Below are 27158 nucleotides of genomic sequence, written 5' to 3' on the forward strand. Positions count from 1 at the left end.
TAGTTCAAAAAGCAAACAAATTTTTGTTGCAACATTTTTTCCCACCAAAACACATCTTTGAGGTCCACCTCCACAGGCCTCTGAGCTTTATGGCACTGCAAAGCCCAGGGTGGGTTGGTGGGGCTCCCACTGCAGCTGGGGACCAGGCCATTCCAGGCACAGCATTCCATCAGGCAAAAGGCTGTTGCTTCCATGCTGCACACCCACAGTGAGGGTGGTGAGGTGACACCTGCACCATACCAACCCTCCTGCAGCAGATCTCCCTTTGACAGAGGCAAACCACAGCAGGTTTGGAGTTTTTTCTCAGGAGAAGAGGCTTCAATGGCTGCTAACTGGCCTGGCTCCTCTCTCCCATCCCTTTGCTCTGTCAGGGGAGCTGTGAGGACACCTCTGCCCCCACCTCTGCATGTATTTCTGCTCCCATGATCAGGTATCCCCACTCACAGCTGTGTACTTTGTACCACTGCTCATCCTGGGACACCTGAACAGCTCCTGCTGCACACTGAGCATCCTCTTTCCCACTGTCATGGATGGGGCTTCAGACTGAAACTGGGTGGGATGCTGTGCACAACTATTATACAGGTGGCAGAAGGATAAATGATGGCTTATTGAAGAATAAATTAACCTTGCATTAAATTTTTTTTGAAAGTGCTAAATTTCCTCTGTGCCTTATATGACAGATTTTTGTTTGCTTTAGTAAGTAATAGAGTATTTAATTATTGGACAAAGCAAGTTTCATAGCAAAATACGTTTTTTAAAGCATTTTGAACTGATAAACAGCAAGTATTCCCACACCCTTTGCTATGATTTCACTTTAATAATGATTTTGGTGTTTCAGTATGAGTCAGGCAACAACAGAGGAATTGCTGAAGAAATTTTGCTAAAACCTCTCTGAAAAAACAGTTATGAGTCAGAGGAAACACAACTGAATTTTACTGGCTCAGGACTGGCTTGGTTGGATCTGTAATTTCAGAAACCAAATTCCACATCTGGAGCTGTCTACAGTTTAGCTATTAATAGGATGTCTGTGTTTTTACTTCAATGCCACCACTGGGAGATGGGACCTGCCCTGAGGAAGGGGTGGCTGCCACCAATGCCAGGCACAGAGAACCCCACCACAACAGGAGAGCTCCTGCAGTGGTGACTCAAAACAAGCAGCCTTGTTTCCAGTGGAAAAATGCATTGTCAGTGTGAAAGAAAAACATAATTAGCAGAGGCCAGAAAAGGAAGACACTGGAAGACCCCAAAAGCTCCTGAGTCCCTACTTTTGCTTTCTGTCCCTGCCAGTGTAATTTGTTCACCCATCTTTTTGTTACCAAAAATTAAATTTTATGTGCCAATAAAGGCTGGTTGTTTCTGACAGGATGCCAAAAAAAAAGAAGCAGTTGTGTCATTTTTGGGAGTTCATATGTGAAGGGGCAGAAACATGTTCTTTGCCTAGGTGAAGCCAAACTGTATGTTAATTAATCAGTGCTGAAACTCTTACAGGAAAGGTGACCCAGTCCAACAATTTTAGGTATACATCGAGTTTAGGAACTTATTGGATGCTCTTAATTATTTCTCAGTCTCTGTCAGCATAAAGGTGTCCCTTTAAAACCTCTCTCAGAATAAATTTTCTCAGATACCACCAGCATGGAGTAAATAGCTGAATTTCTGTTACTTGCCTGGATATAATTTGATATGAAACACCTGGTATAATGATAATATAAAAAATCTGGTGGTATTTGCATGGCATTTGGAGCTCAGAGGAGCTGCTGTGGCTCCAATAAGCTTTGTGCCTTTGAATGCTGTCAGGAGGATCAGCTGAGCATGGCTGTACCTCGCCAGAACACCAGTGGGATGCTGATAATAACACAGTGTCACACATTGTCCAGGATCCTGCTAGTGGGCTCTTTTCTTGGATTATTGTCTCTTTGGAGAGGGGAAAATATCCTCTGCTTGAAGCAGATTGCCTCATGGTTTGTGTTGTGATAAAAGGTGATCAAACACCCATGGAAACTGTGAGCCTTTTTAGTTGCAGGGTTGCTGCCTCTCTCTCTGTTGGCTTTATTAAAAAGTGCATGTTTTGGTAGGGCTGTGGCAAAGGTAGTGCAGGATGCTTGGCAAGGCTGGAAAGCATCCTGTCCTGGGGAGAAGCCCTGCCATTCCAGCAGGAGCCCCCTGCCCTTGGCTGTCCCATTCCTCTGGGAGAGCAGCCCCAGCTGGGGGACCTGCTCCCCTGTGCCTGCCCCAGAGTGGCCACTGTGGCTTTGTGGGATCCCTGTTGGGTGCTCCAGTTCATGGGAAACACACATGGATATTTCAGGCCAGGGAGTGAACATGGCTGTCTGCATGCTTGCAATTAAGTGTGGTTTTCACTACTTGGAGTCAAAGCTTGAGGCAGGAGAATTGGGACATGCCTGCAGGAGCATGGAGGATCTGGTGATTATCTAAATGTGTAATCAATAGCCCCATTTACTTACTAGTGTGCATTTGTCAAATGTCCAACAGTGTGATTACCCTATTTCAGTATTTTCTTCAGGCATAAAGCAACCTTTCCAAAATTACTAACTTTTTTCTCATTGAAAATGTTGTTAATTAATACTTTTAGTGTCCTCCCTTGTGATTTGCTTTCTCTTAATTACCAACATGAGCAATACAAGAGTGCTCCACTGCCAGTGCCAAAATTAAACTGACTTTCTCCAAATTGCACTGACTGATCCACATGGCTGTGCCTTCAGGTACTAAGCAGGAGACCTCAATCCCATGGGAAGTGCTGCTTTATGAGGCACTCTGTTTTCACAGAACCACAAATTGATTTGGGTTAGAAGGGACCTTTAAGAGTCATCCAGTCAAACCCCCTGAAATAAGCAGGGACACCTTCAACTAATCAGGTTGCTTAGAGCTGCAATCAACCAGCCTTTAAGAGTTTACAGGGATGGGGCATCCACCACGTATCTGGTGGATGTGCCAGTGTCTCACCATCCTCATTGTAAAACATTTTTCATTCTGTCTAGTCTGAATATGCCCTCTTTTACTTTAAAACCATTATCCCAAGTCCTGCTACAACAGGCCCTGATAAAAGTCTGCCCCCATCTTTCTATAAGCCCACCTTAAGTATGGAAAGTAATGTCAATAATAAGTATTTCAGGGTGGTTTCATGCAGATGGGAGCAGCATGAGGACATGGGTGTCCCAGCAGTAAGGTTTGAGCCCTGGATGAGAAGTGCAAACATGGTGCAAACTCCCTTAACCCCAGGGTGCTGGGGAAGCAGCATCCTGCTGCCAGAGGAATGGCCTGGCTTTTGCAGGCTCTGGAAGGTGTCCCAGAGCATGCAGGCTGGAAGAGCACTGCAGCACCATCTTGTTGGCTCCAGCATCCCAGGAAGCGCTGTCAGATCTCTTTCTCTTTCTCTTTTGTTCAGCCATACGAAAAAAAGGGGTCTCAGCAAAACTAAAATTTGCTGTGGGGAAACACCAGGCTTAGAATATTGTTTTTCATTGCCCTGATTGAACAAAAATACCTGGCTTTAGAAAAGCTTGGTAAGGCGAGAACTAATTTTCATTTAGACACACCAGTGTTTTTTTCATACTTATTTTCTGACTTTTGCATTCTCCAGTTGTGGTTCAGAATAGAAAAAAGTAACAGTATTGATACTTTCTGCTGCAGTGAAACACTTGAGTCTTCTTACTCTATTTCCCCTTTCTCAGCACAAATTTGCCATGTTCAATGACAAAACCAGAGTTCACTCTGTTACATCTCACAGAAAAGTGTTTTTCAATGGCTACTTCTCTCTGTGGGAACTCATCCATTTCAAGGGCTCTCTGTTATTTTCTGCTCAAATTAGACATGTCATTTTGTGTTTAGAAATTGCTGCTGCTGCCAGCATGAGGAAATAGCCTGGGTGGGAATGCCAAGCCCAGGTGGGAATGCCAGGGTATCACGGGCAGACACCCAAGGCCCTGTGGCACTGCCCTGATGGTAGATATGTTTGTGCAGAGACCCTGTGGGACAGCAGGGCTGCTGGTAGATGCAAGTGGAAATAATCATGAGCAGGCTATGGAGTGTAGGAAATTCCAATTTTTTTGCTAACAGATACAACTAAAATGCCCCTGGCCCCAAATTTTGTTTGATGATGAATCCCAGCAAATACTGTAGCAAACCCCAAAGTGAAAATTTCTAGCAAAGCACCATAGCAAGAAAGGAAGCTTTTACACTTTCCTTCTTTAGCAAAGTCTTTCTCTTTTTGCGTAAGAAACTTTAATATTAAAATCTTGTCTAAAACACCTAACTTTAGTGTCTGACATAGCAACTGCAGCCTGGGAGGCAAAATCAGGTCCTTTTTAGGTTTCCATGTAATAAATGGGTAGACAACAGTAAATTAAATGAAAGCGTGTCAGTTTAATTCATAAATTCTTCACCTCTGTCAAGCCTAATTTTTTTAATATCTCCACCCTCAGTCTTTCTATTATGGGAGAGAAAAACCACGCAGCCAATTTTCCTTTATGTTGGTTTAATTGTTGCTCTTTTTGACTTTGAAAAGGATACCAAGTGTTCTCATATATGCAAATGTGCCTGATGGCTTTGGCTGTTCAAATACTGAGGCCCCCCCGTAGGCACTGGGGTATCCCTGGGGTAACCTTAATACAAATGTAGGTAGAAAGCTCATTTTTGTATTTGTCCAGCTGTGCAGGCTCACATCTGCTGTTCTCAGGCTTGCTGCCAATCATTGCAGCTCTTACCATTTATTTTTCCTCACAGGGGAAGAAAGCACCCAAGACAATCCTGCTAAGAGAAAGAAGAGCAATCATGCAAAGATGGACTATTGACATTATTTTTCTTACTTTCCTTTTTCATCCATCTCATGTTACTGGCATAGTGGTAGGCAAAGTAAGTAGGTTGGAGATGAAAAAGCATGCAAAAATTACATTAAATATTGTGTTGTAGCTACATTCTCTGAACACTCATTTTCCCTTGCTTTATGTTATATTAGTCAAAGTAGACAAAGAGCCTTCGGAGGTAGCTAGCAGATTTCCTTCTCCTACCTCTCCCCATCCTACAAGGTCATCTAAAATAGGCCAGGGAAGTACACTAGAAAATACTGCAGGGAACAATCTTGCTTTGGCAGGAAAATGCACTGTAAAAGTCTACCTGCTCTTTTTCACTTCCCAGTTTCTGTGATCCAGACGACTGGCAAAACCCCTTGGCATATTTGTTTCAGCAGTACATTAAATACTAGGTCTGCCTGTTCAGGTGATGCTGCTTGCTTGTACAGAAGATAAGAACCATGGATGCAGCTGGCATTTCCCAAGTTATGTTTGCTTGGTTAGTCTGACTTGGAAATGCAAAGGAGCACAAAGAGGGGTTAAAGCTCTTAAATAAAGAGGGGGCAAAGGTTCAAGCCCCAGCATCTGGTAACAAAAATAAGAGGTTTTATAAAAGAACATCCATTGGTTTATCACTGGAATTCAAAATCTATCAAAGAAAATAATGTTCTGATAAACAATTTTTCCTCTTATTTCCCCAAGCACCTGCCAACCAGCTTGATTTTATCACAGGTAAATAACACAGGCTCATGTCTCCATTACCGTTCTCATTTGAATTTCTTTAAAGTGATCCCTCATTAAGGGATTTCCGAAAACAAGATTAAAAGAGGATTTAAAAATACAATGACATTGTCTTTTGAAACATGGCTTTCTTCTTCATCAAACGTACATTGTGAGGAAGCTCAGTGATGGAGGGAGCCTCAGGGCTGCTCCTCCAACCTCTCCTGCAAGGTTGTTCTGCAAATGGCCCAGCCAGGCAGGAGCTCCTTCCCAGGCAAAGCTGCTGGCCAGAAGCTTCCCTTGGGGAAGTGCCCTGTGCTTCCAGGACTGCAGTGTGGGGATGACCAGGATGACCACGTCCCAGCTCAAAGTCAGCAGACATGCTTTTGGCTGTCGCTGTTTGCAGAGGAGGCAAGTCCTGGCTCTTCTGGGAGAGGCAGATCAGAGCCAGCCTGACCCACAACAATCTCCCCTGCCAGACACCCGGCCATGTCCGGAGCAATTTGTCACCTTCAAGGACACCACCAGGGCTTTCCATCCCAAAAATCATGACAGATATCAGAAGACCAATGGGAAAAGAGGACCTCAATCCTTAATCCTTGCCAGCATTTTCTTCCTTTGCTTTTCGGTGCTGGGCTGGCCAGGTCAAGTCGATAAACTGCTCAAAAAAGGTAAATACCACTTTAATCTCTTCCTCCAGTTAATCATGGCAAACCACAGGAAGACAGATAGTAATTCAAGATTAGCAATAGCCTTATGAAGCTCACATCATTACTGAAGAAATTTAAAAAGCCACACATCTCAAATACCTTGGTTTCCATCTAATCCTTTGATAATTAAACCCCAGACAGCAAAAAAAAAAAAAAAAAAAATCACACATTATCTTCAAATTCCGCATAGTTGGAATGATGCAAATGAATCAAATTTAATCCCTCTTTGTTTCTCACTCCTAACTGTGGAAACAGAATGAAAAGCAGGAAGAAAAATCAAACAAAAGGTGAGATGCCAGAACAGTTGTAGATTTAATTTTGTGAAGGTCCATGCTGGGTCATCATGGGATTATTACAGACAGGCTTAGCAAACACATCCCATCAAAAGAAGAACTTTGAATAAGCCACATATACCCAGTGGGACCAATTTTGCAAATGTTTTCACAGAATCAGAGAATCATTTAGGTTGGAAAAGACCTCTTAAGATCATCAGGTCCAACAATTAACCTAACAGGGCCAAGTCCACCACCAAACCACCTCCCTAAGTGCTACATCTATGCATCTTTAGTACCTCCAGGAATGGTGACCATACCACTCCACCCATGGCAGCCCATTCCAATGCTTAACAATGCTTTCTACAAATAAATTTTTCCTAACATCCAATCTAAACTTTCCCTAGCACCTTCCCTTGAGGTTGTTTCCTCTTACTCTACCACTTATTATCCTAGAGAAGAGATGGACATCCACCTAGCTATACCCTCCTTTCAGGTAGTTGCAGGAAGTGATAAGGTCCCCCATGAACCTCCTTTTCTCCAAGCTAAACACCCCCTCTCCCTCAGCTCCTCCTCATAACACATTTTCTAGATCCTTCACCAGCTCCATTGCTCTCTGAGAGGGGAGAAGCAGCCCTCACACACTCATTGTAGTAATGGATCTGCAACCTCTTTTCATCTCAGATTGTTTGTGAGCAGTTGTCAGCTTTCTATGGCCATTTTTCTTAATTTCCCCAGGGATTTCTGTAACTCAGGAATTGATCTTTAGCAAGCATTAAGACTCTAAATCATCTGTCATCTTGGTAGTATTTCTCTGATTGGCTGTCTGTCTGGAGTGAACCAGCCTGCATGCTGGAAAGCTGTGTTTCTTGAAGAAAGAAGTTGGACATAAATTATAGCAACATCTCATTTGGATCTTGTTGTGTGTTCCCCGATAGTTGTTGAATACAGAATTATTTTCAGTGTTTATACAATTTCTTGTGGGATAGTACACATAACATTAGAGGGTCTGAAGAGAGCAGCAGCCACAGGCATTTCTTAAGTAAGCACTCACTGCCCGTGGAATGTCCCTGAGCCTCGCAGTGCGGGCAATTCCTGACAGACACGTTCAGAGCTGGGCTGAGCAGGGTGCAGAGCAGCACAGAGACCCACCTGAGGGTCACCCCACACAGCCTGGAGAAGAGCCACTGCAGCCCCAGAAATGGCTGCAGGTCTCATCTCAAAACCTGTCCACCACAGGTCACAGGGCAGTGCCACACAGAGGGAAACCTGCTGTGGGTGACAACCACGTTGATAATGAAAGTGGGCTTGAGCACCATAAACTGTTTTCTCTCTCCAGATGTGAGCCCTGAGGGCTGTAAATCTTGGAGGAGGCCTCAAGTAGGTACCTGTGCCATTGTCATCTATTGCTGGGCGGGGTGGTGTTGTCACCTGTGCCAGCCAGGAGAGGCACGGCGGGAGCCACAGCCCCAGCCTCGAGTCCTGCCACGCCTACCTGGGCAATGCTGGCACAGGGAAGGGTTTGCTGGGAAATCAAGGGCATTACTCACATGTCTCCTGCAAGGAGAATCCAGCTTCAAGCAGGCGAAGTTGGCAGTGCTGGTAGTTAGATAGAGTTTTTCATTATATGTTCCTGGTTGAGTTGCTTCTAGTTTAAACTGTTCAAGTGCTTTAGTTTCCAAGTTTGCTCTTTTCCTTGGCTGACATTTTTATTATTTTCTTTTTATCCTGGCAGGATGGTTCGACTATTTTTGAAGGGCCTTAGAGAAAATGGTTATTGTTAAGTAACATTTTAATCTCTGTAACATTTTCTTTTTGTTGCATCTATGTATCCAGATTCAAGGTATTCCAGCTTTGTGACAGGTTTGGTTTCTTTGTGTATTTTTGGTTGGTTGGTTTGTTTTGGTGGTTTGTTTTTTTTATCTTCCCCGTCCCTATGAAAATCTTTTGGACTTAATGCAAAGATAAGCTTTCAAAAACTACTTTGATGGTTTTGAAATTTTTCTGTTTGTTTCCCCCCCTGTTTTGTCGCTTAGATCTTTTAGTATCTTTTTCCCAGTGTGGCCTTGATTTCAGCTCTATTCAGTTCTTATCTCAAGACAGCACTGAAGGTGCTCGTGGAGAATCCTATAAGGGGAGGCAGAGTGAAAGCTACCGATAAGGCACAGTGACAACTACATTAAATTCTCCATATATTTTTGACTTGAAAATGTGCTGGGCAGGAGCTGGGAGGGAGCAGGTGGGGAGGAATATCCTAACAGGAAGATTCACTTTGTACTACATGCCGTATTTCTGAGCAATGCTTCCAATCACCTCCCTCAGGAAGCAGATTAGCATCAATCCCTAAATCCCCTCCATTTTGTGATGGGGTACGGGGAGAGGCTCTGCAAGTTCATATCTTGCACAGAACAGTGAGAGAAAGGTGGGCGCCTGTCTCCAGCAAGAGGGACGGAGCCCGTCCAGACTCAGCCGACGGCACCAACTTCACCTGTGCCGCTCTCCACCCTCTTGGGGGCCATGCCGACACGGGATGGGGGCACTGCTGCGGCAGGGGGCTTGTCCCATTGCTCTGTTCACCGCGAAGCGTGGGGTCCATGTGCTGGGAGGCGGCTGCGCTCGCTTCCAGCAGCCACTCCAAGCGGCTACTGCTGCCGCCGTCCTCCTTCCGTCCCCGCGCACGCAGCACTGGACACCTTCAGCCGCGCTACGGGATACGGGCAGGGCCTGGGGCGAGCTGGGGCCGAGGGAGAGGTCCCCGTCCGGCGTTCTTTTACTTTGGGGGTAAAAACCACAAAAGAAAAAAAAGGAAAAAAAAATTAGAAAAAAAAAAAAAGGAGGGGGGGGTGTGTGAAACCCTCCAACATCAAAAATCAGAACTTTTCCCGCCCCGCTTCCCATGCCCGCGGTGCCGGTGGAGCCGGCAGCGAGCGCCAGCGGGGCGGGCGCAGCTCCCCGCGGGCGCGCAGCCCCGCCGAGCCCCCTGTCCGCGCTGCCCCCCGGCCCCGCACTTCCTGCCCGCGGCGGCGGCCCTGGCGGGGCCGGGCAGGGCGATACCAAGTGTCCGGCGCGGCGGGAGCGGCGGCGGCGGGCGGCCCCTGCGCGGGGCTCGGAGCTGCGCACGCCGCGGTGCGGCCGCGGAGCGGCGGTGCGGTGCGCTCCGCCCCCCGGCGCGCCCGCTGCCCCGCCGGGGAAGTTGCGCTCTGTCCCTCGCTCTCCCTGGTCCCTCGGCGACGGCTCCTTCCTCCCCCTCCCTCCCTCCAATGCGCCTCCCGCTCATTTCCTCTTTTCCTCCCCGCTCGCCGCCGCTCCGCAGGCGCGCGGCTCGCCCGGGCGCCGCCGCGGAGTTGTAGCTCCCAGGAAGCCGCCGCGCCCCCGCGCAGCCGCCGCCGCCGCTTCCAGGCCGCCCCGGGACCCCGCTCCGCCAGTCGGGTAAGAAGCCGGGGCTGCTCCGCCGCTGCCCGCGGAGAGGCGCGGAAACTTCGGTAGGGCTGCTGGAGGTCTGCGTGCTCTCTGCTGCCGCGGGGACTGTCGGAGAGCGAAGCTGGAGGGAAGGGGGAGATTCCTGGCTTTTGGCGGGGGTATTTTCGGGGAGAGAGGGCTCAAAATGTCCTGTCTGGATTGCGGGCGCGGGGCGCTCCGCGCATCTCTCGCATCCCCGCGGGGCGCGGAGCGGGGCGGCTGCTCCCTTCGCCGCCAGGAGGTGCGGAGCGGATCCGGGCGCCCTCTTCGCGCCCGGGGGATGCGAGTGGATCCCCCCTCTGCCGCCGCGGGGCTGCGGTGTCAGCGCTCGCCTCGCCCCGAGCGGAGGGAATTGCCAGCGTTTCCCCTGCCCTTAAAAAACCCCAAGCCGTGTGTATCTGTGTCCTTGTATGTCTGTGGGTGTATGGATATCTGCACATCTGTGTGTGCATATCCCCGTGCAGCCCGCCAGTGTGTTCGGCTGTGTGTGAGCCTCCCCGATGGTGAGGGGCGTTTCGCAGCTCTGCTTTATGGTGGTTAATGGTTTACCCGGAGAAGTTCCCGACGCATGAATGTTGCAGGGCCCTTTGAGTCAACTCATACAGACCCGGACTTCCTATTACCAACCTTCCCAATCGGCCTTTTAAAAATGCTGGCGTTTGCCTCTGGTGAGTTGGCTTTTTTGTCTGTCTCCTCGCCTGAGACATGTTTGGGGCTGTGCTGGAGGCCAGATGGCTGCGGCCAAGGTCACCCCAGTTCCCTGGAATCCGGGCAAGGGGGGACACCCTACTGCTGTGAGGTTGTGGCAGCAAAGGCGTCTGCCAGCCGTGGTTTGCATCAGGCTGCTGGGGGACCTGCTGGAGCACATGGCTCCAGCACACACTAGCTGCCGAAGTAGGGAGAATTGCAAGAAATAAGAAATAAAACAAGGCAAGTGTGTTTACAAGAAAGTTTCTATGTAAATAAGTTCCTGCTCGGTTTGGGAAAAGGTCATCTAATGCGTTGTCAGGAATGAAAGGTTTGCTAAGAAAAACAGCTGGGTGCTCAGTAAGTCTCTTCTGCTCATGGCTGGGTGATTTATGCCTATGTGACAAAATCCTGAGCTTTTTCACAGGAATACTTGTAGTCAAGCACTGTAGCTGAGCAATGTCCTCTAATCCCATTCACAACTAAAAATCTGATAGGAAGATCAGATTTTTTCTGTGGGAGGAAGAAAGGAGGAAACAATCACTCCCCCCTCAAAATATTTTCCGTTTTTCCTAATGGGAACCATTTGTTGTAATTTCAGGTTCAAAAGCTCTTCTTGCCTGAGATGAAATTTGAGCAAAGACTGGGGGTCTGTTTCAGCAGCCACTGATAACATGCTGTCAATTCTGGGGTCCGCCAGCATTGTTGGGTACTTTGGGCCAGGGAGCAGAGCCAGTAGGAGCCTCAGTGCTTGCTCCAGAGCTGAGTATCTACCTCGCTCCTGACCCCTCAGCTCTTCTCAGATGCTTGGATTGAGAACCCTGTGATTCAGGTGAATGGATCTTAGAGCTGAGTGTGCTTGCCTTCATGTAGTGTGGTGGGGCTTGGGGAAGAAGGTAGATCATCTCACTTTTTCCTTAGGTTTGGTGAGGAGGTGCTGGCCAGCCAGCAGGACATGCATCACCTTGTCCTCACGCCTCTTTGCATTTCTTTGTTTCTTGACTTTCTCTGTGTAGAGGTGGAAGTGTAGGAAACTGTGAGGGGAGAAAATGGGTGCCACTGTAGAGTGGCTGTTACAACACTGTCAGGAGCTCTGCTGAGGAGTCAGCTCTGCTGGCAAAAAAAGTGCTTTTGTTGGCATAGCTTAGTCTGTTCAGGGAATTGCTACAGTGCTGGAGTGGGGTTTGCTCTTGTAGCTGGCTGCTTGCACTGGCAGGAACTTGTGTAGACAAACCTTTCTAGCTCTCAGATGAGGCTGCCACTCTGTCGGTGCAGGCGATGCTTTGCTCGCTGCATGTCGCAGCTGGCACTGTGGTGCCCCCGTTCTACCACCCAAGCTCATGGGCTTGGAAGTATCATGGGGCAGTTGTTGGGAGATGGGGATAGAGATTGATTTGATTTGTAGCCTAAGCAACATTAAACTTGGATTGTGACTCCACAAAGAAAAAGGCATGTAACCTGGGTTTAGAAATGTTGCAATTAAAAATACACGTGACGTAATTTTTTTTTTTTTTTTTTACAAGCAAGGCAACATTCTTCTGAGTGTTAAATAATTTGACACGACGGAGACAAGAATGCTGTAGACCAAGGGGGCAGTGTGGATTAAAATTCTATATCATTGGGGTTTTTACTTCCTTTCAGTGATGTGAAACTGTAAGCAATGATGTTGCACTGTTTGCATGTGCAAGATGCACTGATACTCATGGGAAGAGGATCTCACACTTTTCCAAAGAACTGCTGGAATTTCCTTCAAGCATGACTTTTAGGTCAGATTCAGGAAAAAAATGCAATGTGTTTTCCAGTCAACAGAAGAAATACAGACTCTTCTTTTAAAATATGTTTTCCATCATGTTCCTAGGATGCTTTTTAATATATAGGATCAGTTTCTTTGTTCATTATCTGTATTAGAAAATTGTTTGTGTCCAGCATCTGCATCTTCATTGCGCTTAACTTGGATACTAGTAACATTTCTTTTGGCAAGAGGTTTATCTTACATTGTGTTAACTGTGTTACTGTATTGTGTGTGATCCTACCCATGGATAATGAAAGGATTTGCTTTTGCAAAATTGTTGAAGTTTAGCTGTAATGAACAGAACTTGTTTTCAATCGGTGCCTAAAATTTCCATTGTTCCAATAACCCTTTACCAGCGGAGAGTGTAAGAAATGCAAACAGTTATCTTTACTACATCAGTCTTTTGCTGTATAAACCATTCCAGGAGTCGGTTTTGTTTTGCTAACCTGCTAATTAACCCATTGATTTCTGCATTTCTCGCCTCACCCACATAGATATCCTCTGCCTGTTGTCATGCTCTGCTGGCAGAGTAATTGTGAATCCTTGAACATGGGGGCAGATACTCCATGAGGAGTTCCTTCCTTTACCTCTCAGAGTCTTTCAGTGGATAGGAGAGAATTTTCATCTGACTCTCCTGGAAATGTGACCTTTCTGGAAGTCTGGTGTTGCTTAATGGCTGGGAGACCCACAGGGTCAACTGCAGGATGAATTATGCATTCTCCTGCTCTGATTGTGCTGGAATTAGAAGGCAGGAGCTGAGGGGTGGGAGGGCAGATCAGTCTTGTAATCTAAGAAATATTGCAGTTCTTCTGGATTGCACTGCATGAAAGATGCCTTTATTATTATTATTAAAAAATGCTGCTTATCATTTGCACTGTAGGTTTGTAGATACCTGTGAGTGACCAGTGTGAAAGAAATGGCAATGCTACTTGGGTTGTTTCGGTGTTTCTTGTCCTGTAGGTGTGTATCTTTTTAAATTCAAAAAGAGTGGCGAGTAATTTAAGGAATTCTTCCTGGTGATCAATGTTAGTTGAGATACTTGGAAACCCATGCCAATCAGCATTCCGTTCAAAAGATACCAGCTACAACCTGGCCTGCCTTTTTCTTCCCTTGCATGCAACGTATTTCCCAATGATTGAGCTGCCTGTCTGAAGGGGCAGAATCTACTTGAAAAAGCAGCAAGAAAACTTAGACATAGCTGTAGTTGCGTATGCTTCAGGCATCAGCCTTTGAGAGCTTCTACCAGTTTTTTGGTGACTCCTTCAAATATGTTCTAACAGTTTTTTCTTTTTCTGCCCTCTGTTTTTTAAAGGAAATCAGGCTGTCTGATGGGGAAGAGTGCAGCTGCGTAATTGCATGTTTAACAGCTGGGGGAAAAAAGAAGGATGCTTGCTGGTATTTCAGTTGCTGTAATCTTAATGCATTCAGAGAGGTGTTTAAGCTGATGGCATCCCTTTAAATATCCAATGGTGACAGAGACTTCAAGGGTGGAAGGCACGGCTTGCACCTACAGAGATACTTGCTGAAAAACAGGCGTACTGAGATCCTGATATGTTTGCCAAGATCAACAGCTAAACTTGGGCAGCTGGTTTAGCAATTAAATAATGTTTTTGTTTTGGACAATGGGTTTATCGTAATGAATTAGCCGGTGGACTAGTCAGAGTGGCAAAGGGGTTTGTTTTTGATTCCCCAACCATGCAGCATACCTGCTTCGGGCACGTACTTCCCAGCAATGGAATTACAAGAAGCATTTCACACGAATTGTCTGGGAGTGGGAGCGTGTACACTTGTGTGTCCCTTGTGTGTAAACTCCAGGTTCTTGTAACCTCTTGAAAATAAATAAGTGATGGCTGGTATAGCTTGGGCATGGCATAAGGAAATACATGGTGCCTTGTGCTGAGAAGTTGGCGTGTGGCTCACGCAAAGTCGTTTTAGAATAATCGGGGGCGGCGGTGGGAGGAGGGAGGAAAAGAAATGCCTTCAGGGGGCTGGGAGCCAGGCGTGGGCGTGCTGCAAGCCGTCCTCGCCAGCCTTCCGCGCCGCTTCTCATTCACCTCTGCTCCACACAGCCTGGCCTGGCTCTGCTGAAAGGAGCCTTTCCTTGCTCCGAGGTAGCAGGAATTTTTTTCAGGTTTCTTTTTTTCTCTCAAAAGGGCATTATGCGCAGGATGCTCTGTTCTTGGCAGCTCGCCCAGTGTGTGAGGGGAGAAAGCTCGCTGGTTTGGTCACAATGCAGATAGCCACTGTCAAAGCCAGTCAGCATATGCAGGGCATCCTTTCCTTTTTCTCTTAAATAAAGCTTTTTTTTTTTTTTTTTTTTAAATATAGCAAGCAAATTTAGTTTCTCCAAACACAATCACTTTCTCTTTCTTAAAACTTATCTGGGGAGGGTTTCTTTGCAGAGCAATTGGGGGTTGCTGGCTGAAAGCTGCTAGTGTGTGAGAGGAGAGTGGGAGTTCCATGGGAAGATGTTGTGGATGCATAACCATTAGCACCAACTTTGGTTATGAAATGTGTGCTCAAAAAATAAAAGCAGCCAAACTTTGCAGTGCTTAGGAAAGGCCTAGATGCAACACCTGTTCAGTATGTTAGAAGATGCTTGAGAACCCTGTATCTCCCTCGCCAGAGCTGAAGGGAAGGCAGCAGCTTGAAGCCTGGGCTTGGGAGCAGGGCCTGGCAGGAGCTGCCTGGCCAGTGCGTGTCACAGGCAGCTGCCTTTCATCATCTGCAGAGTGATCAAAGCACTGTCCTGGAACAAGCTGGGCTCTCTGCTTTTCCTTCTAGTTTCCATCCAATTCAAGGTTTTTTCAACAGTCAATACCCCTGTGTCTTGCGTCATCTCTCTGATCTTCCTTCCATGGTGTCCACTCTCCTAAAGCTCTTGTACTGAGAGAGCTGGAGTCTCTGTACAAGGGGGTGGGGGGGAAGAAAGTGGAATCAGTATAAAGATCTCCATGGTTAGTCATCACAGTTTTTGCTGGGCTGAGTTTTATTGCTCTTGAGCTCATGTATGTCAGCTTTGCTTTAGAGGGGTTCTGGGAGGCTTTCCAGAAAATGAGTGCTCCTGTGTGTAAGAGTTTATTAAAGGAGCCACTTATGCCAAATAAAATGTGGGTTGAAAACACAGATGTTTGACAGTTATGGAATCACATGTGTTTCTGAAAGTCAGAGCCATTTAAGTGGGAATGAGCACGTGCTTGTGTCCAGCCTCTCTAGTGGCGTTGTGCAGTGAACCCTGGATGGCTGCATCCAGGTGGAGGATGGCAGACCAAGACCATCCCTGATGTTTCCCCAAGTCCCATGGCAAATGATTTCCCTTGGCTTAGGCTTGATGTGAAGCAAGCTGGCTGAAATCAGCTGTGGGAGATCTTTTAATTTCAGGTGGTTCCCTGCTCATCGGCTGCGGATGGTTCACTGGGTGCTGCACTCTCAGTGATGGCTGAAGCCCTTTCTCTGGATGTCAAGAGTTTGGTCACTGCACCTGCCTGTCCCCCCAGGGAGCACAGTGTGAGCCTGAGGTGCTGTGATCCTCCCTGCCAGGCTCATCCCAGGAGCAGCAGCTCTGCCAGGACAAGTCAGGGTTTCTTCTAGGGTTATCAGAAGATGCATCAAAAGATAATTTTTTTTTAATGGAAATTAGATTTCATTCCAGCTGAGGGTAATTGAAGCAGTGGTAATGGTCTGAAAGTAAATGAGATTCAGCTCTGTAGACTGCAGCCACAACTTTCTGTTCTGCTGGTGTCACGCTTCTTAAAATGGCATTCATTCCTAAATCTGGCCCTAAAGCTCTGTTACAAGGAGCTCTGTTTGTCTCAGGAGACAGGAAAAGATCAAGCTTTAAATCATTCTTTAGCCTTCATCTCCCATCTCCTTAAGGATTCCCTGAACCTGCAGGCTGAATTTCCCGTGGGAGGCCTTCTGACCTGGTGGGATTTGCAAGGGAGCAAAGAATCTGTCTCGTCCTGTTCAGATGGAGCAGCCCTCCAAAGCAGCTTGCAGTTTCAGGCTGAATAATCTGTGATCCAGCAATGCTTCTTCACCAGTCACAAAGATGGGAGGAATCTTTGTGGGGGGAAATTCCATTGCTGACACCTGCTGAGGTACCACTGGCCTGTCCAGAATGGAGGATGGATGCAATTCTGAGCCTCTCACAGCGGGGGAATCTCCCTGTCTCTCTTCTGACAAAATGTCTTGGTATACATGGGGTTTGCCAGATCTGGTCTGTTCAGTCACACCAACTGTGATTTCTCTTCTCCCAGGTTTCCTGGTGTTTGACTGGTTCTTTCATGGCCCCTGCTGGGGGCTGTTGGCAGGCTGTTCACATGGTGTGTGCTGTAGCTTCCCAGAAGTCCTGTCCCTTAAGTAAGGCACACTGTTCTGAGCTGATAGCACCAGAAACAGCTGAACTAACGAGTGCTTGCTTTTATGGGTGTGATTCAGAAGGTACAGTTTGGAAATGAAGGTGCACTTGCTGGCCATTTTCAGAGCTCTGATTTGTTGTAGGACTCATTCAAGGATGATCTTCCTCAGATTTGGCTGAGCCATCACCTTCTGAGCACCAGGGACTTCACAACCAGGTGTTGGTTACTCCCATTTGTGTTGAGACATTTTGAATTAGCTGTGCTGAGCTTTTATTTCAGATGTTTGATGCCCACTGCTGGTGCTGGGGTCTTCTATGTATCACTAATGGGTTTGATGGCTTTTTATGCTTGGTGGGGAGACATGTTTCTAACAAAAATCTCTGCATTGCTTGCTCAGTTCCAGGAGAGCATTGCAAAAACAGTTTGGTGGAAGTTTTGGTATCCTTAAGGTGTATGCATGCAAAAGATCAGGCTGACTATTGAATATTAATGGCTCTTCAGTGGCTTGTGAGAAGTGAGCCTTGAGGTGGAGTAGCCTCAGATGGAAAGATGGACTGTGGTATGTGAGTCCCACGAGGGGTTCAATGCTGTGCCTGCGGCTCTCCACGCCAGCACGCTCCCTGTGTCGTGCCCGGGGTTCAGATGCAGTGGGACCTGAGGAAGATGTGCAGGTGCTGGGGCAGAGCAGTGCCACAGGCTGAGCTACTCAAGGCCAGCCACCACTGCCATGTCTCTCTGTGACCGTGACATCCCTGTGCCAGGTTCCGTGTCTCTGGCCGCAGCCTGTGGCTGGTGTGCTGCAGGGCTTGCCAGGGTGCCAGTTTGTCACTGCTTGTCTCCTCTCCTCCCCCATCTCACCCTGCTGCCCACATCAAGCCATGGGGATGCCAGGTCCTGCTCATGATCTCAGCCTCCATTTAAAGCCATTTCTTGACTGGTAGTCAGAAGTGGGTGAAAGGAGAGGGAAAAATCCCTGACTGATGTAGCAATGGTGACAGGTCTCAAAGACGTCAAGGTGGTCACTGTCAGACTTCTCCAGGAGCCTGGCTTCTCCCAGGTCATGGCTCCCACCGTGTAAAAAGACAGGGGGACTTCCAGCATTGTTACCCTGGTGTCCCTGTGGCTCCTGAGGAGGAGTTTGCCCAGATGTGTTCCAGAGAGCCCTGCTGCTGGCTGAACCCATCTGCACGTGCCCTGGTTGTGCTGGGACAGACTGTGCCAAGGTCAGTTGTGGGCTGCAGGAGGGCTGCCTGTGAGGAAGGGGCAGCCTGTCCTGGCAAAGCAGGGAAGACCCCTCAGCATAGAAAAATCTTTGTCCCCTGAGGTTGGTATTTTACAGCCTCTGAAACTTCAATTGATGTGTGCTGGAAGTTTTGCACTTAACGTTGCTTTTCCGGCTCTCTGGAGGTTAACAAGACACTGGTGCATCTGGTTTTTGCTATGCTTCCAAAATGGTTTTCCCCTTATAAAGATGAGAGTGTGTAGATTTTTTTAAATTAATAAATGATCTGCCCAGGAGCACTGGTTTGTGATAAACTTAATTTAAATGCAGCTGCGAATTCTGTAGCTGGAGTGTGGTTTTATGTAGCATAAAAGAGCCTCAATATGCAGAGAGGATTAAGGTTATGTGAGGCACCTTGGCTCTGGAATAACAGCTTATATCACTATAATTTGGGGTTTGAATTAATTCAGGTTTCATTCAGTCCTTGGAAAGTTTTTGAACTATTTAAACTATTGCTCTCTTATATCCTTCCATCTGGTTTTTAGCTAATATAAATTACAGTCTGCTGTGATAAAAGGCAGTTAACATTAGGTCCTGTGTACTGCTTAGCAAATCTTATTTTAGCAGATACCTCCCTTCCCGTGACCTTCCTCATTCATTCTATCACTCCCAAATCTTTATTGTGTAACTTGAACGTAATGTTTAGTTTAGAGCATCCTGTGAAGCAGGGAAATGCAACTCAAAAAGGGGCTAAAAAGGGGAAGAGAGAAACTTCCTGGCCAATGAATGTGTAATTGCACAATTTAGTTAATTGTATTGGAAGAAAAGTTTAAGAGGAAATAAGATAAATAACTGGCACTGTTCTGTCCCCAGCTGCCCGTGCCGATTGCTAGTGTGCAAGTCAGACCAGGCAGTATGTGGCATTAGTCAATAGTCTTCTTGGAAAAAAACCCCAACATCTAAGAACTCTGTGATTCAGGAAGGGAAGTCTGGGGACAGGAGCCAAAACTGACATATAATGCAGAAATGCAATCTGGAAATTTGGGTTGGGGGAATTTCTTCTGCCTTCACCGAGATGAATCTGTGGAGGAGTAGCCCATGATGTGTTTCATGAAAGGCCAGGTTGGCATGCAGGTTTCTCCTTTGCACAAGCTTCTTCTGGCTTCTGCTGATTTCCCTGCTGTTTCCCTGAACCTGGCAGGCATCACAGCTTGTCATGATAACATCAGTCAGAGATAAGATTCTTGTACAGAAGGCTTCAGGCTGTCAATGGTTTAACTACCACGTTGCAACTGTGTTCAAGAAATAAACCTTTGGGAATTTTCAGAAGGGGGTTTTGGAAGTGTGGAACAACAGTTAGTTTCTGCAGACCTAAGCTACTAATGTAGGTCCTACCATTCTGGAGTCTGCTCCAAGTGTTTCTGTGCTATAAGGAGAGCTCCAGCAGAGCAGACATGCAATGAACATATATAGGGCATCATGGAGCATTTCCTAAAATCCCACAGGGAAAATCTAAGGCAAGAGATGTGTTCATTTGGTAGGATTGCTGTGACTTCTGTGAGCCTAACTGGGATGTCTCACAGCTAAGACATGGTGTTCCTGCTTGGGCAGGAGCATAAGTCACAGCCTTCCAGAGAAAGATGTTGGTCTCTTACGCACTTGGAGAGTTTAATTTAAGCTCCCAGGTGAATATCTTGTGCTCTCAAGGACTTGTTGACTTACCTGATAGACTGATTGCCAAGGGAAACTGAAGGAAAGCAGGGCAGAGATTATACCACCATCCCTGCAATGCCCAGCAGATCCACTCTCCTTTGTTTTAAACTGGGTTGTTTGTTTGTTTTGGAGTTTTGTTTGGTTTTGTTTTTGTTTGGTTTTTTTTGTGGAATTAAATTGTTTTGGTTTTTGTTCGGTTTTTTGATGGTACAATAGTGGGTAATGGTTTTAAGCAGAAGGAAGGTTGCTTTAGCCTAGATGTAAGGAACAAGTTTTTTACCATGGCTGCGGTGAATCATGGACACAGGCTGCTCAGAGGTGATTGATGCCCCATCCCTGGGAACATTCAAGGTGGCATTGGAAGGTGTTCTGAACAACCTGATCAAGTTGAAGATGTCCCTGCTTGTTGCAGGGATGTTGGGCTGTATCACCTCTAAAGGTGCATTCCAAGCCCAACTATTCTATGATTCTGCCTCCACAATCCTTTGGGCTTTTTTTCCTGCTGAGGGGTGGACTTGGCTTTGCATTCACTTCACTGTTACAGGTTAAATTCACCAAGCAGTGCCAGGGTGGCTTTGTGAACACATGTAAGTACCAGTGATACATCAACAGGCTTCAGGTTGAAAAAATTTATGTTGGAAGGTCGTCTAAGTAAACTGTGAAGGGAAACCCTTGAGGCAGAAAGCTGGCAGGATTTGGACACCTGCTAAAAATGCAGGCTGCTTTACAGCATGTGAAATCAAAGCAGCCTGGGAGCCTGTTGAAGCTGTTCAGTCAATAGGTGTAGAAGGTGTTCCAAATAAGCAATATATGGCCTCTGAAGAATGTTTTGAACACTTCCCTGTTGCTATTTCCTGATACTGTCAGTGCCTGGTGTTTCCTCCATGCTCTGGCATTCTTACTATTATTGTACTTACTGAGGGTGTTGCAAGCACATTGCTTAGGTGAAATGGTAGTGGGAGAGGTGCCACTAGAAGAATCTGAGGCAGAAAAAGGAGGGCAGCTGTGGACACAGCATCAGTCTCTCTCAGTAGTACCAGCCTCTCAGGTGATGCACAGTCTGAGGTGTTTCTGCACTGCAGCCTCAGCAGGGTATTGAGAAGAACACTTGGTTTAGCTTTTACACTAGCCAGTGTCTAATTCCCTAACTGTAGCACCCTGGAGGTCAGGAAGGGCTGCAAAACCTGCCCAGGCGGCTGTGCTGGGCTGTGATGGGGTCTGGGCTCTCGAGTCAGGTTGGCATTGCTCTTGGGCACTGAATGTCCTTTGGTGGCCTGAGTGAGCTGACCAACAGCTCTGCTGGAATGTAGGGGCCTTGGGGCCTCTGTTTCTGCCAGGGAGTTCATTCCTGCCATTGTGGGCTGAATCATATGTCGAGGTGGGTTCCAGGCATGGTGGCTTATGGGCCTGGTGTGAAAGATGGGGAGGAGAAGGGGGTGAGAGGTGAGTGGGAAGAGACTGTTCATTAGAGGAAGAGGTCAGTGGGCACACTCCAGAGCAGTTGGTCAGCCAGCACCAGTGGCTGCCTGTGCTGTCTGGATGCATCCAAAAGCATGTGCAGAAGTGAACAACCAAAGATGAGGTGCAGTGCTGGGTGAGGAGTGAGCTGGCTGGGAGGGACTGGAGGAAAGTTAGAGTAGACTAGAACAGCTCAGTTGTAAAGATCCTACAATGATCATTGAGCCCAACTGCAGAGCGACAGGACAATTAGTTCTTGACTGTCCATGGAGTATTTCTGCCCACACGTGAAGGGAACGGCAAAATTGTTTGTCCTACAAGCCTTCATCAGTTCGTGTTTGCAAGAAAAATATTTTAAAAACCCCACCACGTATTTATAAAATAGAGTCTACTTGAAAAAGAAATGGCAAATAAGGGAGTGCAGAGTCTTAGTGCAGTCCTGGAGTGTCTCGGCTGCTGCGCGAAGCGTTTGCAGGCAGGTCACACCACCCACAAACGTGGCAATATTAATAACAGTAATGATTTTAATGATTTGTCTTAATGCAGTTATGAAATCTGAACCTCAGAGGTGTGGGAGGGCTTTATTGGTAATTGGCATCACGACTGATGAAGGATAGTACCAACCAAAGGGGGGCAAATGGAGGCTAGAACAGGGCAGGGTGAGACAGTGGCCAATACAGGAAGAAGAGTGGCCATAGCACTTGAGGCTTCTCCCTCGAGTAGAAAGAAATCTGCTTAAAATGTAATGCCTATGACTCAAAGTAAAGGAATGGGGTTAAAATCACTTTGAAAAACAAGACAAAAGAAAAGTAAAGGTGTCTGCAGTGCCTTTGTACAAGCCAAGGCCTGTCCAAGGATTTTGCAGGACATGGCAGAGCTGCAGTGCCTATGGGACAGGCAGGGGTGGGTGATGTGTGACCCCTCAGAGGGAGTTTTACCCCTGTCACATCAAAATGTGTTCTGAAAAAATAATTTGTCACCTTGGTTTCTCAGGTCTCTCAATTAAGCTCTCTTTATAAGGAGGATCTTTACACATGATTATTTGGAGCAGTCTTCTTAAGCTTTTTGCTAGCAGCTCTGAAAATAGTAGACTGATGCACTCACCTCTTCCTGCCCAGCCTCCAAGTTTCTGACATCTCTTCCTTTAATTCTGCTTTGTAATTGAATTTCTGCCATGAGTTTCTTCTGCTAATTCACTTATAGCATACTTTTAATTGTCAGTGAATTTGAATACTGCATGGACTGTAAACATAGAAATTAATGCCTGCTATGCAGCTACTCTCTACTGCTGCAGGTTGGAACAAAGGTTTTATATGATTTCAGACATCCCTGAAAGTCTTTTGGGATGCCAAAATCCAGCATCTGGACTGTGAAATTCCATTTACTTTGAGCATATAAATATGGCCAAATAATATTGCACTATTTGGCTTGTTGGATGGGGAAAGTACAACAATTTTGTAGCAGCAACACAGAAGATAAATTAAAAGTTTGTGGGTTATGTTTCCTATTTTGCCATTGATCAAGTTCAGTCCCTATGTTGTTTTTCCATTGGGGTTCCTTTGTTTTGCAGCTTGGAGAAATAACATCCATCACTCTGTAAGATAAGGATACTGAGTTTTTATGATAAAAAGATGTTGAATCTGAAATTATTTGCTTAAATATTTTTGTTGCTGCCAGGTTGCAACATTTATGAGTGCCTGCCCAGGGATCTCAAGAGTAACAGAAAATTTCATGGTAACAGAATGGTATCTTGGAATTTACATCCTGGTGTAATTAAAACCTGCCCCGATGAGGGAAGCTACCAGGATAAAACAGGAACACAATCATTTAGGGAGCACACACATTTAAGGGGTTTTCTCTTTGCCTTTATTTTTCCTTCTAGGCTTTTTTGGGCCTTAGGGAAGTTTGTTTGAAACTGCTCCCCAGATGATGGGAAGATGCATGTGGGAAGGTTGGTCATCAGTACAAGCCATTCAACCAGCATCACTCACCAGTCATCAGGGGAGAGGGCACCCTCAGGGGATCACTGGTGACCCCATGTTGGGGCAGGATACCCTGACCTCACCTCTGTGACACTTGTTTTGTTCTTGTGGTTTGTAGAAGGAGCTGTATTTCCACTGGCTGCTTGACTTCTTTTCAATTTCTTCTTGGTGTTTACTTCTGAAAACTCGTGGAGAATTCCCGTGGAGAATTTGTGAGGTTACCATAACAATCAAAAACCAAAATATATAGTGCTAATTTTTTTAAAGGAGGAGATGGAATTGCAGTCACTCTGACTTTTATTACAGTGTTTTTCTGGAAGTTAATAAATTATTTCCCACCTAGTCATCCTCTGAGTGCTTATGAGTAACAATCAGCATGGGTTAGTTTGGAACTAAATAATGTCAGACATCCTGATTACTCTCTGGAGCAGGCCAACAAGTCCTAGAAAAAGAGCTGATGATATGATTTACTCCAATCCTAGTTAAGTTTTTGGTGATGTTTTGATATTTATAGAAAAAAAACTATGGAAAAGAAATTTGGTTGAAACTTATGGATAGTGCAAGGTAGGTGTGCTGACCATGATCCAGACTTAGCTTCTGTGTGTGATCAAGCTCAGAAGTAGTGTTGGGTGAGAGCTTCCAAAAGTGGACCCTATGGCATGGGTCATTGTTACTGATGCATTTGATAAAATGCTGGTTCAGACTCAACAAGTAGCACCAAACTGGGGGATATTACAAGTACTTGGGAGGAGAAAGTTATTTGATTTTCAAGTAGCTTTGGACAGAACCAGAAGATGATCTTGGAGGGTCCATCATTCCCACCAAAAGTGGGCTTGGGCTTTTAGTGTGGACTTGCATTTATCTCTGGTGAATGGGTTGGCTGTACAGAGCACTCAGGGGTGGTTGGAGGGCCTCCACTGAAAAGTGTTGTGGGGTCATGGTGGGTCATACATTGCTTTTGCAGCATCTTCCTGCCCCAGCAGCCACAGACACATGCTTCCATAAACAGGGGGATGGACTTTGTGTCCAGTGTTGGGATCTCCTGGTGCTTTGGCATTGCTGGAGTACTAAAGCCTGCTTGGGGCACTGCACCTGAGGGAAGATGTAAAAAAATGGAAAAGGCCAGCAAGGATCTGAATAACAGGACTCAAGAGGAATGATGGGAAGGAATAAGGGTGTTTGTTCTGGAGAGAAGGTGTAGGATTGGCATGAGGAGTTTATAGTGTCAGTAAACAGCAGCAGCTTGCTGTAAGGGGAGAAATATGAAACCCTGTGTCTGAAGGGGTTAGGGCCAATGGAAATGAATGTGAATGGTGTCATGAAAAGCAGGAACTCCTCCTTGTAGGGATGGGGAAGTATCAAAGGAGACTATTGGGAGGCTTTGTCTGGAATGTCTGTGGCTGGCGTTTGGCATTGGGCACACCACATGTGTGTGCTAGGTGTGGGCTGGAGGCACCTGGGAGCTAAACACAGTGGGATTTTGTTTGCAGAAGTTACAGGGTTACTGGGTCAGACAGGGATCTGCCAGGAAAGAAGTTGGCCTATTGGGTTGGAGAAGATGAATTCTTCCCAGCTGAGCTTGGCCTTGCTGGTGGAGGAGAGTCATGGTCAGCTCTGTGAGAGAGGGAATCAGAGCAAGTCACTTGCTTTCGATTTTCTAATCCACAGATTTTGAGAGATTAGGAATCACGGGAGAAGGTGAACCTTGCTGCTGGTGCTCTTATCTGTGACTCCTTGAAGGCTGATGAACCCTCAGCATTCAGAGCTGACAGATGCTGATGGGATCAGCAAATTATTTTTTTCCTTGAGAAACATGCTCAGAGAAAGAAAAGTGATTTCTAACCTTTCATTGCAACGCTTAGTGGCTGCTGTAAACTTGGAACTGGCTCTCTCATATTCTTCCTTTATTTTGTTCCAGTTTATACATCTTGGTGTAGTAATATTCTGTGGTATGAGCCAAGCAAGCCTTCTGAATCTGCACCTGATATTTACTTTGAAAGATGACTTTTTACAAAAAACTATTTAAAATAAAAAGGATGATTTCAATAGATTATTGAACATCAGAAGAATTTGCTGTCTGAATTCAAGACAAATCTGTACATTTTTCAACATGGAAATATTTCATATTTCAGGACAAATAATAAAATGCAGATACACAATAAAGCTGTTTCCCATTGTAGGGTAAGAACTGGAGCAGGGTTTTTGCATGTTTAGACCATTTCTGGGGTTTTTTTTCAAACTGGGAACAGTAGCTTTTACAGGAAATACCAAGAGTGTGAAGACTGTCACTTAGAGAAAAGCTGTTATGTAAAGCATGTTTGGTTTGTGCCTTCTCTTCCAGGTAATTGAGCCCCGTGGACTTTCTCTGAAGAGATTCCAAAATAGGTGGTGAGTACTTTGCAGACCCTGCTCCTTTTGAGGCACTCTATAATTTAGTAATAGTAAAACTAAATGAAAAATAAAAAATGCAGGCTTTTTGTTCTGCATTGAGTGCAGAAGTTTGCATTTGCTGAGTCAATGGTGTGCTTTAATTTTAAAGCTGGAAGGGCTAATCTTTAAGCAGGGGTTGTTGTCAAAATGTTAAGATTTGCACTTAATAATAACCTTTGCACTAAAAATAATTTCCTGAGATTTGGATAAGTGAACTGTTACATTAAGAAAAAATACTTGACTTTGGTGATAATCTGTACAAATTGTGCTGCATTTTTTGCTAAAAGCCTACACGTCCCACTGGGGCGGTGATTTCTGTGTCAGAAAGCAAGCTTAGGAATTTTTTTCCCTTCTGTTTTGTCCAAGGTGTTAATCTAAAGGAATGCAACTTCCAGAGAGTTATATGAGTTGCATAACCCATGCTAATCTCTGCCACATGTGACTGATTTTGTTCTGCCTGCACCCAAGGCTTCCATGTATTTCATTTTTATGCACTTCATTAGGCTCTTATTTGTGAGAAAGTGAAACATTAAATCAGTCAAGAGCTCAGGAGGATGAGATCGCTGAGAGCTGCCAATTGGTGCCATTGCTGGTGCAAAATGCTGATGTCAATCAGTGCAATTTCTTTTCCTCTGCTGGAGCTGGTCTCTCCAATGGTGCCAGCTGAGACTCTGCTCTCTGACACTCTTTGCTGTTTGTTTTTGTTGTTTCTAGAGAAATACATACTCTATTTCCTGTTTCAATTCTAGATTTCTTTCCCATGAGATAAACCAAATTATCTAATTACCCATTAATTCCTCAGGAAGTTCATTCTTTCCTTGCATTTCCCTGGTGCACAGGATACGAGCCATTAGAGCTCTTGTGTGTTCAGACTGGCTAATGAACCGTGGCCCAATGCCCCAAACCTCTAATGGACTTCTCTGTCTTCCAAATCTGTGCCCTTCCCATAGATCAGATGCCTTTTGATGCACATGGTCCCAGGCTGATTTGAAGGGTCCATACAGGTGAAATGTAGCCATCTGCACTGGTAATTTTTCAGGGCAGGAGTTTGGTGTCTGTCAACCTAAGTATGGGGAGGATGATGGAGTTTGGTGTGTCTGTCAACCTAAATATGTGTTCATTGTGCTAGAAAGTGGTTACTTTGTATTTACAAGGGGCTTACCTAGCACCCCTTAAATGTATATCTTATCAACTCCCTCTTTCAGCCATGAAAACATCTCTTCCTTAGTAAGCTGTCTTGTCCTTATTTTCTGTATTGAGGTTTAGGTTCCTAAAACTTGAGTTTTACAAGCCAGAATCACAAGTCCCATGTGCCTTTCTCAAGAATGCTCTTGTGAGCAGTAGCTTATGAACCCCTCCTCTTTCCCAGCCCTGCAACTAGGATGGGATCTGTATTGTAAACCTGCATGGTTTGTATTGCTGATTTCTGAATTGGGACCTGAATATTCAGAGGATCTTCTTTGAGGGGTTGAAAAATGAAACAAAACTCTTCTTCTGAGGACAGAGAGGAGTATGACATGGATGACAGTAATACCATGTGTGCAAAA

At 45.9% G+C, this 27158-nt stretch overlaps 1 protein-coding gene across 2 annotated transcripts in view; it reads left to right on the forward strand.

The window, feature by feature from the left end:
• The first annotated feature begins 9864 nt into the window (after nt 1-9864).
• Nucleotides 9865-27158, forward strand: part of HPCAL1 (hippocalcin like 1) — a 64931-nt gene continuing 47637 nt past the window's right edge. Inside the window, exons 1-2 of one of the 2 annotated variants that reach the window (XM_030236141.2) lie at nt 9865-9936; nt 25523-25569. The gene's annotated coding sequence lies outside the window, so the exon portion shown is untranslated. The remainder of the gene's footprint in view (nt 9937-25522; nt 25570-27158) is intronic. The other variant, XM_030236144.2, reaches the window with a different exon arrangement.

This window comes from Serinus canaria, chromosome 3 (assembly GCF_022539315.1).
Source record: "Serinus canaria isolate serCan28SL12 chromosome 3, serCan2020, whole genome shotgun sequence".
NCBI lineage: Eukaryota > Metazoa > Chordata > Aves > Passeriformes > Fringillidae > Serinus > Serinus canaria.